Raw genomic sequence first — 12,441 nt, forward strand, 5'->3', positions numbered from 1 at the left:
AGGGTCACCATCTCTGTGACTCCCAGGGATGTGTAAACCTCGAGCTCCCACTCCACCCTGCTCCCTCACAGGGTCACTGTCTCTGTGACTCCCAGGTACGTGTATTCCTCCAGCTCCCACTCCACCCTGCTCCCTCACAGTGTCACCGTCTCTGTGACTGCCAGGGATGTGTAATTCTCCAGTTCCGATACCAATCTGCTCCCTCACAGGGGCACTGTCTATGCAACCCCTACTTACGTGTAATCCTCAAGCTCCCACTCCACTCTGCCCCCTCACAGGGTCACCGTCTCTGTGACTCCCAGGTCCGTGTAATCCTCCAGCTCCCACTCCACCCTGCTCCCTCACAGGGTCACTGTCTCTGTGACTCCCAGGTACGTGTATTCCTCCAGCTCCCACTCCACCCTGCTCCCTCACAGTGTCACCGTCTCTGTGACTGCCAGGGATGTGTAATTCTCCAGTTCCGACACCAAACTGCTCCCTCACAGGGGCACTGTCTATGCAACCCCTACTTACGTGTAATCCTCAAGCTCCTACTCCACTCTGCCCCCTCACAGGGTCACCGTCTCTGTGACTCCCAGGTCCGTGTAATCCTCCAGCACCCACTCCACTCTGCTCCCTCATAGGGTCACTGTCGCTGTGACTACCAGGTGTGACTCAGCCTTAATCCTCAGTGCTGATTTATATCCTCCTGCTTTGCTGCCTCTGTAACTCCCAGGTATGTTAGACTCAAGCTCCTGCTCCAAGTTGCTCCCTCATATGGTCACTCCCTCTGTGCCTCAGTGCTGGTTTCAAGCCTCCTGCTCTGCTTTTTCTCCTACTCCAAGTCCCAGTCGGTCCCGACCCTCGCTACTGATTAATATTCTCCCGCACTCTCTCAGGTTCTCTGTCCTTGTGACTCCCAGGTAATGGCAGGCCTCAAGCCTCAGCTGAGATTTATAACGTCCCATTCCGCACTGCTGCCTTACAGAATTACTGTTGTGCCTGGAAAACAGTGGAAAAGAGGAGAATTAGACAGAGCAGAGGGTGTCACAGTGATTGAGCGAGCCATATGGAATGGAACAGGTTATCTAGGGAGCTAGGCTGATCTGCAGCATCTGAAGAAGTTTGCTAGAAGATACACGAGAGTTGCATATACTGATGAAGGCAAAGGACACAGAGAGATAGTGGCTTATTCATGACGGAGCTTTGTACAGTCTAAAGGGCTTTTTCTGAGTTGATTACAGAGATGTGTATTCTTCAACAAATGCAAATTGATAGCCAGAAAGTGGCGTATGGTACTGGAGACTGTTGGATATTACAGAGTTAGAAGACTTGCAGTAACTTGGGGGTAATATAAACTTTTGGAGCACTGGTGGTGTTCAAGGACCCTCAGGACATGAGGAGGTGCAGAGAATGGGAGCATTCCAAATATTGGGATTATAGGGGCTGGAAGTCCTGAGATGTATAAGGAGGAAGAAAATTGCCAATTTAGCACATGCAACCATTGTAATTACAGAGATTTAGGAAGGGAACCTGTGCTATCATTGATTACATTTATATGGAGAGTTACAGCAGCTGAAAGGGTTACACATTTTAAAAGGGAGAGATTTTGGGTGATCAGAAGTTTAAACAAGAATAAATGAATTTCAGTGATCTCTAGCACAGATGGGAATGGAGAAGGTGAGATATTGCGAGGAACTGTCAGATTTATATGGCGGGGAGTATATAGGATATGAAAGGGAGAGCTGCATTGTCTGTATGCAGTTGCAGACATGAGGACAAGCACCTGCTGAATGGGACACAGATAACAACAGTTCCAACGGCTGGTGCAGTGGCTCAAGAAGGCAGCTCACCACCACCTTCTCAGGGACAACTCCATATCACCAATAAATGCTGGCTCAGCCAACAGAGCTCATGTTCATTAATGAATGACGTATTAAAAGATCTACAAGCAGCACTGAGGTCACTCAGGCAGGCCCTTTCAACAGTACTTCACAAACCCGGAACCACTATACCCTGGAAGGACAGGAGCTCCGGGTGCACGGAAACACCAACATTTCCAAGGTGCCCTCCAAGCCATGCTCCATCCTCCCAGCACTGTGTCTGTCCCTACACCCAAAGGACTGCAATGGGTCAGGAAGGCAGCTCCCCACCACCTTCTCCAGGGAATTACAGATGGGAAGGTAATGGAGAAACTCTGCTGTTTACAACCAGACAGAAAAATAAATCCAGCAGTGGGTGTGAAATGACATTTCCGTTTCAGAACAACATGCAGAACATGGATAGAGGATTTGTCTGATTGGCACAAGGCAGAGAGTTGAAGAAAGGGCAAGTTTTCACGATGGGAACTGGTGATGGGGGGAGTACCGCAGGGGTCAGTTTTGGGATGACACTCTGCTCATTATACATTAAGAGTCTGGACAAAGAATGTGAAGGGGTATGAGAAATGGGTTTCCAAGAAAGATCCCAGCGATGAATTTTGTGTCATATGAGGAGCAGGTGAAGTCTCTGGGTCTGCACTTGATGAAGTTTAGGCGGCGGCGGCGTAGAACCTTGTTCAAACTTACAGAATACTGAGGGGCCTGGATGGAGTGGACGGGGGCAAGATGTTTCCACGAGGAAGAGAGACTAGGGGACAAGGGCACAGCTTCAGAGTGAAGGGACGGCCCTTCAGAATAGAGATGTGGAGGAATTTATTCAGCCAGTAGGTGATGGATCAGTGGAACTCACTGCATCATGGGGCTGTGGATGCTAAGTGATTCAGTGTATCTAACTCAGAGATAGCTAGGTTCTTGATGAATAAAGAGATCAAGTGTTACCCGGAGTAAGTGAGCGATTGGGGTTGAGAAACAATTCAGCCATAAGCAAATAGTGGAATAGACCCGATGGACCGAATGGCCTAATTCTGCTCCTATACATGATGGTCTGATGGACTGCCCTTTTTCCGTAGGTTTCCAAGTGTGTAGTTATCATTTCTGGCATATTGTTTACCATACATTCCAGCACTTTCCTGATTATCGCTGTCACCACTTGGTTTCAGATCAACTCCAGAAAGCTACATCACAGAGTAACTTGAGAATCATTGTGTATAAATCTCAGAAAGGTGGCATACAGGGCCAGCAGGACACAGAGAAGGCAAAAGGAATGCTGGCATTGATTTCAAAGGGAATGGAGAATAAAAATACGGAAGGCTTGTAATAAATATAGAGGACTCCAGCCTGCCCACACTGAGAATACTGTGAACAAGTTTGGTCCCCTACCTGGAGGGAAAATGTCCTTGCATTGGAGGCAGCCCAGAGAAGGTTCACTAGGTTGTTCTTCAAAATGGAGGGATATTTATGAGAAGAGGTGGAGAAGGTTGAACTTGCAGTCGTGAAAATTTAGAAAATGAGGCAAATTTATTGATACACCGAAGATTCTTGTGTTCTTACAGATTCGGTACAGAGACATTGTTTCCCTGAGCAAGGATCTGTAACTGGAGATAAAGGGGAATACAGATACCAGAGAAGCTAACAGAGAAAAGCTGGGTTGTAGAGACTGGAGGATGTTAGCGTTCAGGTGGTTTGAGATCACTGTTGGTGGTTAGAAATCAGATAGGTTTTTGGGCTGAAAGATGTCAAGGAGATTTACAGGGTTATCAGTCCTGAAGGAGTTAGAGCGATAGTGAGGAATATAGGGACTAGAGATTACACAGATATGGGTGGTCGTTGGAGCTTCAGGAAATACAGAGATTGGGAGGGTTGTCGGGACTGGAGATTAAATAGAGATTGGTGGTAGTTGGAGCTACAGAAGTTTTAGGAGAAAGGGAGGATTGTAGGCACTGGATATTAGACAGTTGGAGTGGTAGTTGGAGCTGCAGTTTATCGAGCCCGGGAGGATTGTTGGTGCTGGGAGCTACACTGACATGGACAAAAGTTGGAGTTGCAGGAGAGAGGGAGATAGAGAGGGTTGAAGGGTCTGGATCAGTTCACACAGCCAGGGAGAAGTGTAGGGATTGGAGGAGCCAGAGATACTGAGGGTTGTAGGTCTGAAGGAGCTCAGAGAACTTGTGAGGACTGTGAAGGCAGGTTTGCAGCATTCCTATCAGTTACACAGAGATGTGGAGTGCTGTTCTGGAGGAGGTTACAGAAATCAACAGGATTGCAGATTATGGAAGATATTACAAAGACAGTGAGCTGTAGTATTTGAGGAGGTTACAGGGACAGGATGCGTTGAGGAGTTGGAGGCTGCTACTGGTGTTAAACATGCTGCAAGGGATCAATATCCTTACAGCGATCAGGGGGATTGGAAGCTCTGGAGATAAAGAATGAGAAATGCAGTAACTGAAGAATATCACAGAGATGGGGAGGAACATATGAGGGGCATTAATCACTCAGATGTGAAAGCAGAAGTTTTCGTTAGTAGGTTTACAAAAGACGTGAAATGTGAGGCCGTTGTCCACAGTGAGGGGGATGGTCTCAGGCTGCAGTCTGAAGGTTGAGGCTGGGACAGAGTTTCAACAGAGTAATTTCAATTGATAACCAGGTAAGAGCACAGCAGGCAATGAGGGAAAACTGATGAATTAAGCTGCATTTATTTTGATGTAAAATGCCTGACAGGTCAGGCAGATGAACGCACGGCATAGATGGGAACATGGGACTGGGAAATCACAGGAATTACAGAAACACAGCTAAGGGACGGACAGGACTCACAGATCATTGTTCCAGAGGACAGATTCAACAGGAAGGATAGAAGGGGAGACAAGAGAGTAGGGGGAGTGGATCAGTGAAAACATCACTGCAGCACAGAGAGGATATTCCTGAGGATCGCCCACTGAAGCTATGTTAGTGGAACTGAGAAATAAGAATGAATAGTCAGTTTGATATGACGGTATTACGGGCCCGCAGTAGTCAGCGGGAAATTGAGCAGCAAATATGTTGGAGATCTCAGATATCTGTAAGAAGGATCGGGATGTAATGGTCGGGGATTTTAACTTTCCAAACCTAGACTGGGACTGCCACAGTGTTCACAGCTGGGATGGGAGGGATTTGTTCAGTGTGTTCAAGAAAACTCTCTCAATCAGTATGTAACTGGCCCGACTGGAGAAAGGGATAAAACCTGACCTCCCCTTGGGAAACAAAGTAGTAAAAGGGGCTGAAGTGTTTGTGGGGAAGCACTTTTGCAAAGTTACCACAATTCTATTAGTTTGAAAATAGCGATGGAAAAGGACAGGCTTGGTCCACAAGTTAAAGATCAAAACTGGCCTTGCCCCAGTCCAAAAGGTATTAGGCAAGACTGTCCAAAAGTTGATTTGTGGAGGCTGTTTGCTAGTAAAGGAACGTCGGGCAAGTGGGATTCTTTCAAAAGAGAGATAAATTAAGATTTCAGGGCCAGCATATTCCTGTTAGTGTCAAGGACCATGCTGACTCAAGTGGGAAAAATTGGATGACTGGCGATATTGAGGTTTTGGTCAAGACAGAAGGGGACACATGTCATATACAGCCAGCTGGATTAAGTCAATCCCTTGAAGAACATTGTGGATGTAGTATTACTCTAAAGATGGAAACCATGAGGGCGTAAAGGGGAATGACAGGGCTTTGGCAGAAAAGGTTCAGGAAAATCCAGAGAGATTCTACTAGTATATTAACAACAGAAGAATAACTCGGGACAGAATGTGACCCCTTAAAGATTAATGAAGCCATCAGTGTGTGAACCCACAGGAAATGGGTGTGATCCGAAACAAACACTTCGCGACAGAACTTACTGTGGAAAACACACTGGAAAGCAGGGAAATAAACAGTGATGCTTTCAAAAGAGTCCACATTGGAGAACAGGAGGTGGTGAAGGTTTTCAAACACATTAAAATTAGACAACTCCCTAGGAACTAATCAAGTATATCCCAGGACATTGAGGTAAGTTAGGGAAGAAACAGACAACGATTGTTCTATCACTGACAGCCACGGGTGGTGAGCTGGGAGACTGGAGGTTGCCTAATGTTGTGCCAGTATTTAGGAATGGCTGCGACCGAAAGCTGGGGACATAAACGCCAATTAGCTTGATGTCAGTCGTGCCAATGTCGTCGGAAGCAATTCCACGGGACAGGACTTACATGCATTTGGAAAGGCAACGATTGATTAGGGATAGTCAGCATAGCTTTGTGCATACAAAGTCATGTCTCTCAAACTTGATAGAGTTTGTTGAAGAGGTGACCAAGGAGATGGAAGAAGGCAGAGCAGTAGACGTTGTCTATCCTGACTTCAGCAAGGCCTTAGACAGGGTTTAGCGTGGTGCACTGGTTAGTAAGGTTAGATCACATGGGATCAGGGCTAACGAGACAAACAGACACCAAATGGGCTTGACAGTAGGAGACAGAGGATGGTGGGAGAGGGTTGTTGTGCAGACTGGGGGGCCTCTGACAAGTGGTGTGCCATAAGGATTGGTGCTGGGGTCACGCATGTGTATTATTGACATAAACAAGAATATATGAATTATTGTTAGTAAGTTTGTGGATAGTAAAATAAGAGTTATAGTGGGCAGTGAACACAATTATCAAAGGTGATCTTAACCAATTGAGCAAGTGGGTTAAGAAATAAAAGATGGAGCTGAATTCAGGTATTTGATTTTGTTAAGACAAACCAGAGACGACGAATACAATTAATAGCAGAGCTCTGGACTGTGTAGTCGAACGGAGAGAGACCAAGGGCTGCATTTACATTGTTCCTTGGAAGTGTCATCACAGGTTTTTTTTAGACTATTAGATTAGATTACAGTGTGGAAACAGGCCCTTCGGCCCAACAAGTCCACACCAACCCACCGAAGCGCAACCCACCCAGACCCACTCCCCCACATTTACTCCTTCGCCTAACACTACGGGCAATTTAGCATGGCCAATTCACCTGACCTGCACATTTTTGGATTGTGGGAGGAAACCGGAGCACCCAGAGAAAACCCACGCAGACACGGGGAGAATGTGCAAACTCCACACAGAGAGTCGCCTGAGGCGGGAATTGAGCCCGGGTCTCTGGCGCTATGAGGCTGCAGTCCTAACCACTGTGCCACCATGCCGCCCACGACAGGAAGGAGAAAAGCAGATTAGGCAGACTAGCCCTCATGGGTCAGAGCATTGAGGACATGAGTTGGTCCATCATGATACGGCTATATCAGACATTGCAGGGTCTCCAGCTGGAGTACTGTATCGAATTCTGATCCTCCTGCTTTAGGAAGCATATTCAGAATCTGCAAATGGAGCGAAGATTGATGAAGATGTTACTGATACTGCAGGGTTTGACAGAAACAGAGAGGCTGGATAAGCTGGAAAGCAACATGGGTGAAATTAGATAGATTTGGCAGATAAGGTTAAGGAGAATACAAAAAAGATTCTACAGCATACAAGTACAAAAAAACTACTAGAGAGACAATAAGGCCCCTCAAAGATCAATGAGGCAATCTATGCCTGGAAACACAGGAGATGGCCGCGACCTGAAATGAATATTTCATGTCAGAAAGTACTGGACAAAAACTAGGAAACAAAAGAAAGAAACAGTGATGTGTTGAAAAGAGTCCCCATTACTGAAGAGGTGGTGATGGAGGTCTTAGAACACAAAGGTAGAGAAAGCCCTAGGTCCTGAACAAGTGTATTCCAGAACATTGTGGCAAAGTGGCAGTGGGGAATGTGGCAGAGATTTGTATCATTAGCCTTCATATTCTCATTGGGTGTAGCTGGCTTAGGGGTGACCGTATAAAGGTTTATAAAAACATGAGGGATATACTTAGGGTGAATGGTGAAGGTCTCTACCCCAGGGTAGGGGAATCCATAACTAGAGGCCATAAATATGAGTTGGGAGAGGAAATACTTAAAAACGACCAGAGGAGAACATTTTTACACAGAGAATTGTGCACATATTGAATGAGCTGCTGCTGTAGTGGTAGAGAAAAGTACAATTCCATCACGGAAAAGACATTTGGGCAGGTAAATGGAGAGGAGAAGGTTTGACGGGATAGGGACCAAACGCAGGCAAATGCAAATCCTTCAGGAACTGTGGTCAGCATGGACTAGTTGGATCAAAGGAACCACTTCTGATCTGCATGGTTCTTTCTCCAGTTATTGGAGGAGGAGACTACTGAGATAAGGCATGTTTAGGCATTGAAGCAAGTTACAGCGATGGATATGGTAATCTAGAATGCAGTATATTTCAAATCTGTGGAGGGACTATCAGGAAGGGTCGAGGTTACAGGGACAGGAAATGTTATAGGAGTTAAAAATTATTGAAGAGACTGGTCCATGAGACATTGTAAATGTACAGTGTTGGAGAGAGAACACAGAACAGAAAGATCCCAGGCAGCATTCCCACCCACTCATGGGAAGCCTGCCTTCCCCTCTGTTATACTGATGTTCACTAAGACATCACAGGCCTGGATAGATATCTGTGACACTCCCGATGCTGTCTCAGTTCAACAAAACTTACAGTAGGGGTGGTGATTGTCTTGGGGTGTATCTGTACTGTGCTCCCCCTCCAACACTGTATCTAAGTCATGTCTTGTTAGCCGATGTTTGGAACCCTCTCGTTGCTCTCTGCTCTGTTCACTGTGAGTGATGTTACCTCACTGCAGGATTTATTCAAGGTTCCAGATCTCCCTGCCCTTTGTCTCTGTGGCTGACCACCCATCTTCAATGTGGTGATGAACAAGATACCCAGTAGTTGGGAAGTCTATTTTTCCTGATTACCTGCAGGAGATAGAAAAATAGGCAGAATGGGAAATTAGACTGATGTAGTGAGGATTACACATAGAGAATGGCAGGGAGTCCCCCAGAGATCTGGAAAATCCCAGTCTCCATTCCTGGCCTGTGCTGTTGTGTCTCTGTGGAGTGGAGAATTCTGTTGGCTCAGGATCTGGAGTAGATCTGTAAGAGTGAGAGACACTGACAGAGGCAGAAATTGGACCGACACAATGAGGGATACCACATGGAGAGATACTAAGTGATATCACCAGAGTGCAGGAAGGTATCAGGATCAAACAATCATGAAGGAAAAGCAGGTTTAGCTCCATGATGCACTGGTATCAGTGTTCAGGGATGAGTAGCCTGTGAGCAGGCGAGGTGAAGGTCGAGTGGTGTTATTGCTAGAGCATGTATCCAAAACCTCAGCTAATGTTCGGGGGAGGAAGGTTTAAACCCCACCATCTGAAATGGTGGGATCTGAAATAAATTATTTTAAAAATAGTAATTGACAATCTAAAAATACCATAACAGATGTACAATAGATCCAAATACTTCGCCTTTCAAGAAGGACATCTGCCCATCCTCACGTGGTCTGCATGACATCCCCACAGCAAACGTTTGCCTCTCAATTACCCTCTGAAATGGCCGAGCAAGTTACTCAGCTGAACGGCAGCTAGGGCTGGGCAAGAAAGGCTGGTTAGCCAGAGACATCCATTTCCCATACTTGACTTTTTTAAAAAATCCATTCCGATGGTCCCACTGAAACTGTGCTGGGGCCAGTGTCCTGGCCAATCATGTCGGTAGGTTTATGGACAGGACTTTAAACTGACAGAGAGGACGCAGGGACAGGGTTCAGATGAAAGGAGCTTTCCAGATCCAAAGAGAAAAGTTGACGCATTAGAACAGCATGGGAATGTGGCCGTAAACAAGTAGAAAGGAACAGGATGGGACAGAGTTTAACTAAAACTATACATCAGCGAATCGATTTGTGACAGGAAATTGTGGGAAAGAATAAATTACGTATTTTTTGGAATGGACAAAGTCTCTTCATTAAGGTGGATGGATTTGTGACACAGAGGTTAAAGAGATTTAAACACCAGAGATACGTGGTGACAGGACGAACAAAAGGTGAACAGGAATATTCAATAGTTCACAAACTTGCAGAAACTCGGTCAACATGGGTAAAGCTAACAATAATGGATACCAAAGGCATTACAGAGGAAGCATTTGGCTGCAGATCATGAAGTAGAGTCAGTCTGAATGTAAATTCTGGCTACTACTTGCCAAGGAAACAAGCAGTAGAACAGTTTTAGCCACCGAACAGTATTCCATTGCTCATCACTGCATTAACCAGGAACTCATTGGAATTTTTTTAATAAGGGCATTGTGATTATTTCGGAAAACTTCAATATTTGTATAATCTGGGACAACACACGGTCAACATTGATATTGGAAAAGGAGTTCGGTTAATTTTTTTTCAGTGTTTCTTTGAAAAGCACATTGTGCAACTGTTCAGGGACATAACTATCGCAGAACGACTGTGTAATGAAACTTAGTGAATGAGTAATGTCACCTGCAGAGATCCTTCGGGAAATTGTGATAAAGTGCAGTTTAAAAAAATATAATTTTAAAGCGAATCACAGAAAGGACAAGCTACAACTAGAAACAAAAATAGTCAATGACATGTTTGCGAGAGGAGAACTGACCGAGGTAAGCAGGCTAAACTGACTGAAACATGTGCCTGTAAATGGACAGCAGAATATATTTGAAGGAACAGTGTAAAACACTCAACAGAAGGACATTCCACTTAAACAGTAAAAACCTCAGCAAGAAATCCCCACTAGTCCCGCACTCAGGACATAAGGGATCATACTAGATTATGAGGCTGAGAAGATCACCAAAAAGTACTTAAAATCCTGAAGTGAGAGAGTGTTTTAGGAGTAAATGTTAAATTGTTTGCAAAGGGTCTGCTAGCAGGAGGTGGGCTGTGGGAAGGGGGACCATGGTCTGGGTTTATTGACACGATAGGAACAGGGAGAGGTGAAGGTGCTGGAGGTGGTGAGAGTGTTACAGGGAGTGGTCCAGGGAGTGGTCAGGGTGTTACAAAGCCAGTACGGATTGCTGCAGCTGGAAGTGTTTGCAGAGGTAGGGAGGGACATATGTATTTTTATTTATTCATTCATGGGATGTGGGTGTCACTGCCTGAACTAACATTCTTTGATCCAACTGCTAATTACCCAGAGGGTAGCTCAGAGTCAGCCATATTGCTGTGGGTCTGGAGTCACATGTTGGCCAGACTAGGTTAGAATATTTAATGCTCTTCCTTAAAGGAAGTAAGTGACTAGAGGAGTTCTTCCTCCTGATAAACAATGTTTTTATGGTGGCTCCACCAATATCTTTTACAGATACAACATGACATCCCAACTCTTACTCTTAATGCTCTCCCGAATGAAGGTAACCATCCCAAACGCCTGCTTCACCAGTCTGTCTACCTGTGACACCACATTCAAAGAACTGTGTACCTGCATCCCCGGGTCTCTAACTGACAACACTGCCCAGGGCCCGAACATTAATTGTACAAGTCCCACCCTGGTTTGTTTCACCAAAATGGAACACCCCACCTTTATCTAATTAAACTCCATCTGCTATTCTTCAGCCCACTATCCCAGTAGTACTGTCCATCCTGTTGTATCATAGATAAACTTCTCCACTATCCACTTTACCACCAATTTCAATGACACACAAAACAATTACTTACCAGGAAACCAATATTCGCATCCAAACCATTTATCCAAATGACAAACAACAGGGGACCCACTCCAACGCTGGTGACATGCCTCCAGTCAGAAAAACAACATGTCTCCTACCACCCTCTGTCTCCTACCATCAAGCAAATTTTGTATCCAGTTCACTAGCTCCTCCTGAATGCCATATCCTTTTACACTGATCTGAGCTTATTACCCAGTTTACCAGAAAGAACACAGAACACAGAACAGTTCAGCCCAAGACCCTTCGGCCATGATTTCATGCCAACCTTTTATCCGACTGTAAGATCAAACTAACCTATATATTCTTCATTTTACTATTATCCATGTATCTGTCCAAGAGTCTATTAAATGTCCCGAATGTGTCTAATTTTACCACCACCATTGGCAGTCCATCCAACCACCTACCATTCTCTATCCTCTTATCCATCCTCCATTCACCTTAAAATTACGCCACCTTGTAATAACCATTTATGCCATCGGAGGAAACGTCTCTGACTATTCACTCTCTCTGTGCCTCTTGTCATCTTGTTCACCTCCACAAAGTCGCCCCACCCCCTTCTTCAGTCCAATGAAAAAAGCCTTAGCTCCCTCAACCTTTCTCTGTAAGAACTGCCCTCCATTACAGGCAGCATCTTGGTAAATCTCCTGTGTACACTCTCTAAAATATGCACAGCCTTCCTGTAAACAGGGGACCAGAACCGAACACAATATTCCAAGTGTGGTCTCACCAGGACGCTATAAAGATGCAGGAAAACCTCAAATCTCTAACAGTTAATCCCCTTCGAAGAAAAGCCAACACAACCTATGCCTTTTTAACAACCCTATCAACTTGCGTGGCAACTTTGAGGGATCTATGGACATGGACGCCATGATCTCTCTGTTCCTCCACAATGCCAAGTATTTTGCGTTTTAACGCTGTACTCTATATTCAGGTTCGACCTTCCAGAATGAATCACTTCACACTTTTCCAGATTGAACTCCATCTGTCACTTCCAG

The sequence above is a fragment of the Chiloscyllium punctatum genome, unplaced genomic scaffold, assembly GCF_047496795.1.
Source record: "Chiloscyllium punctatum isolate Juve2018m unplaced genomic scaffold, sChiPun1.3 scaffold_90, whole genome shotgun sequence".
NCBI classification, from domain to species: domain Eukaryota; kingdom Metazoa; phylum Chordata; class Chondrichthyes; order Orectolobiformes; family Hemiscylliidae; genus Chiloscyllium; species Chiloscyllium punctatum.